Source organism: Varanus komodoensis, unplaced genomic scaffold (genome assembly GCF_004798865.1).
Source record: "Varanus komodoensis strain SLA01 unplaced genomic scaffold, ASM479886v1 scaffold1534, whole genome shotgun sequence".
Classification (NCBI taxonomy): Eukaryota; Metazoa; Chordata; class Lepidosauria; order Squamata; family Varanidae; genus Varanus; species Varanus komodoensis.
Genome location: NW_025335446.1, coordinates 10,117 through 14,428, shown reverse-complemented (window position 1 = coordinate 14,428; position 4,312 = coordinate 10,117). Strand labels below are relative to the sequence as shown.

Here is a 4,312-nt window from a genome sequence, read left to right as displayed (position 1 = left end):
GGAGCGAGAACAGGAAAGGAAAGGAGCAGAAACTCCCTGTCCAGCCCTTTCAGCCACTGGCGAGCAGCCAGGTCACCACACTCCCAGAACACAGAGAGGAGTGGCAAAAAGAGCAATAGGGTGAGTGGCCCCCCGAGATCACAAGGACTGATCCCTCTCATGTTTCTCTCTTGACAGCTTGAGACTCAGTGACCCATTGACCTGCCCTCCCACCCTGCCTGCCTACCTCCCCGCCCTGCCCTCCTACCTCCCCACCTACCTACCACCCCTGCCCGCCTACCTCCCCGCCTACCTTGTCCTCCCCCTAGCTCTCCCGCCCCATGGCTCCTTCACCCTCACTATAACCCTGACCCCTTCTTGAAAACCGTCCCCCAAGTTCCCTGCACCAGGCAAGCGCCCCGCGAAATGTCCAGAGCAGAGGCCTGCCGGGAAGAAGCAAAGAAACCCAGGAAGAGCAAGAGGCGCAACCTTCGGCCCACGGTCCCAAGCTCTTCCCCCAGCGCAGGGGCTGAGAGTGCCGGCACAGAGACCCACCCCGGCCCCCAAGGGACACGGAGGAAGCAGGCCGGAGGACACGCCGGGCTCACGCCCCCTCCGCAGAGCAGCATCACCCTGACCAGGCAAGCAATGCCAGCCACACGCCCCTCAGAGGACTGGCCACGCTGGACTCAATCCTCAGGAACGGGGATGGCTTTGTGCATGGCGTGGCCGTCCGGGGAAGCCAAGGAGCTCCGGGCAAAAGGGGTTGTGATTCCCAAACAAGGGCCTGTTTTACAAGGATGCAGAGACTGGTGGGAGATGCACGTTTTCCAGGCTTGGGGAAAATGGATTTCCGTCAATTCAGGCAATCATCAGTCAGGTCTTGTGACAAGACTAAGTGTGCCTAAGGGAGAATGCAGGCCCGGTTGGATGGAAAGCTGCTGGAAAGCTGGAAGAGGAAGTGGCGTATGACTCCCATGCCCCTCTTCCACAAACTGAAGTGCCCCTTAAGGAGATGGCGCAAGGCTTGAGATCCACGACGACTCGGTCGAGAGGCACCTCGTTGTGTTGCACAGATGTCACTCTCCAGGCCTGGGGAACCCACGCTAGAGCTTTGCAGGAAGGGGAGAAATATCCCCATGAAATGCTGTTGCCCTGGAGAGAGTATGGGAACAGGCAAGGTGCCAGATGAGTGCCGGAGGGCGCCTGCAGCCCCGCCTTAGGAAGGAGCAACCTGGAGCCGCAGACCCAACAGCCACCCCTGCGAACATCCTGCAGCAGAGCCTGCATAAGTGGCCCCTGAGCCCCTGGGAGACAAGGCAGTGATCCAGAGGAGCCCGCAGGGAGCCCTGGACTCTGACCCCGTTCATCAGATATCCTCCCTTTGGGACTGGGGTTGCTGTGGCCACCCTCAAGCGGACCCTCAGGGCAGCGTTTGGCCGAGCGCCCCCTGCCATTCCGGCCAGCAGATGAAAGCAAAGTGGGCACGGGAACAGCTGCTGGGGGGCCCCTGGAAGGCCCCCTCACTGGGCTTGGCCGATTTAAGCCCTCTTATGCTGAATTATGGTCCTGCACGGCACAGAAACGGGATCACGTGATGCCCCATCGTGTGGCACCGAGGTGGGCACCGTTGTTTTCCCCTGTTCAGCTTTCCTCCCTGACGCCTGCCTTGCCTTGAGGAACAGCTGGGGCCAGGCAGGGGGCTGCCACAGATGGCGGAAGAAGCATCTGGTCCGAAAAGCAGAGGGAAGTGAGACACCGCTGGACCTGAAAGGAGGAGCAGCAAAGGGGAACAGGGCAGCCGCGCTCCCTGCAAGCCGTGCCCCCCGCCGAGGAGAATGGATGCAGCGCCAGGCTGAGCGTGCCTGCGCCCAGGACAGGGATGCTGCCCCCCACCCCCCTCTGTTGCGCATGCTCTCTTCCTCTTCCTCTCCCCACCACCCCTCCCTTGGGGCAACTGTCCCTTTACATCGCCAGCCTCAGGGCAGGGCCTGCCTCCTGCAACTGTGGGATCTGCTCCAAGAAACCCTGCACTCAGGAGCCCCTGCACTGCCAGACAGAAAAATCTCCAGAAAGTGAGGCGCTTATCAGTAGGAATGTTGCGTGGGGAATACGGCCTGATTTTAGGGATACAGTGGAAAACAACAGATTTGCCATTTCTTTCCTCACAAAGAAAAGTCCCGGTTGGTGGTGATCTTGGAGCCAATTTTGGTTTAGAAAAAACAACTCACAGCCAATCCAAGCAAAGATATATTAGGTTTAATCCACTGAGCTGCTGGGCTAGTGGATCGCTTCAAATCAGCACAACTAACTCAGTTCTTGTTCCTCCGACCCAGCTCCTGCCAGCCTTGCACTTCGAAAGCATGCTAATGCATGCAGATAGACAGGTGCCACTTCCGTGGGAAAGTAGCAGCGTTCTGTGCACTGTGGTGTTTAGTCTTGCTTCCAACATGACGACGAAAATGTTCTGTGGACAAGCGCTGGCTCCCTCAGCTAGGAAATGGAGATGAGCACCGCCCCTAGAGTCAGACATGACTGGACTTTAATGTCAAGGGGAAACCTTTACCTTTATCCTTGGCAGCACACAGAACGGGCAAGCGAAAGCTGGAATGAGTGGTGGCCAATGAGTCGCGGCTCGTGACGTCATCACCTGGCGCCGCTACTCGTTTGCGTGCGCATGGCCCCTATGTGCGCTGTTATCCAATGCTCAGCCGCTGGCGCGAGGCTGGAGGGACTTGGCTCACATGCCGAGAGAGCGGGCTCTGTGTGCCCGCTGTGGCAGGCATGCCATAAATTCGCCACCACTGGCCTAACCCTACCCTGGTGCACACTCCTAACCCTAATATACGGGTAAAATACCATTGAAAGGTGCAATTTTGAAAAAGCCTTCCTTGAATAGCTGTTTCTGCACAGGTTAACATTTCAGCTCATAGTAAGCACATTCCAACCATCAAAATCATACCAGGACACCTCGTTTTTGTAACCAACCCGTACCCAGGTGCACACCCCTAGCCCTAATATAGGGTTAAAATACCATAGGAAAGAGGATAATTTTGAAAGACCCTTCCTTGAGTAAATTTTTCTGCACAGCTCAACATTTCTGCCCATTCTAAGCACAATCCAAAAATTAAAATCAAACCAGGACACCTCGTTTTTCTAACACTGCCCCTGCCCTTGTGCATACCCCTAATCCTATAATAGGGCAAAGGTCCCATGGAAAAGGGGGCGATTTTGAAAAAGTGTTCCTTGAGATACTTTTTCTGTACAGTTCAACATTTCTCCCCAGTCTAAGCACATTCCTGCCATCCATATCAAAGCCGGAGATCTTGTTTTGCCAATGCTAACCCTACCTTGGTGCACGAGCCAAACCCTAATATAGGGCTGAATTGCACAAGAAAAGGGGATGATTTTTGAAAAGCCTTCCTAGAGTAGCTTTTTCTGCACAGCTCAACATTTCTGACCATTCTAAACACGTTCCAACCTTCAATATCATGCCAGGACACCTTGTTTTTCCCAACCCTTACCCTGCCCTCATGCACACCCCTACTTCTAATATAGGGTGAAATTTCCAATTAAAATAGGACAGTTTTGAAAAAGCCTTCCTTGAGTAGCTTTTTCTGGGCGGCTCAACATTTCTACCCATTCTATGAAAGCTATAAATTGCAAGCCTTTGCAGATGATCTAGTTTTCATAACACATATAACATATGTGTTGTATGAAAGGAGAGAAGGTTAGCACTCCCCTTGATAAGGATGGTAGATGTCCCAGTGGCCTGTACAACATGCACTGTACAACATGCACAAGACAGCAGGACGGTGTTCAGTGTGGATAAGTGCAAGTTCTTGCACCTGGGGCATAGGAACAGGTGTCATAAGTACCGGTTAGGTGACAAGTGGCTGGAGAGCAGCACTTGTGAAAGGGACCTCTGGGTACTGGTTGACTGCAGGCTAAACATGAGTCAGCAGTGTGATGCGGTGGTCAAGAGGGCGAACGCCACCCTTGGTTGCATAGCCAGAAGTGTGGCTTCCAGATCAAGAGAGGTATTACTACCTCTCTATACAACTCTGGTTCGCCCGCAACTGGAGTATTGCGCTCAGTTTTGGACCCCTCATTACCGAAAGGATATAGTCAGGTTAGAGTCAGGGCAGCGTAGGGCCACAAGGTTGGTGGCTGGTTTGCAGGGGATGCCGTATGAGGCGAGACTGAGGGAACTGGGTCTCTTCAGCCTGGAGAAGAGGAGACTCACAGGGGATCTGTTGGCGACATACAGGTATGTGAGGGGATGTCATATGGAGAAGGGTAGAGACCTGTTCTCCCCTGCAGAGGAAGGCAG

The 4,312-nt window shown here is 54.3% G+C and overlaps 1 pseudogene; it reads left to right on the top strand.

Moving 5' to 3' along the window:
- Positions 1 to 3,687: 3,687 nt before the first annotated feature.
- On the top strand, positions 3,688 to 3,825 carry LOC123021047 (annotated as a pseudogene).
- Positions 3,826 to 4,312: the final 487 nt, after the last annotated feature.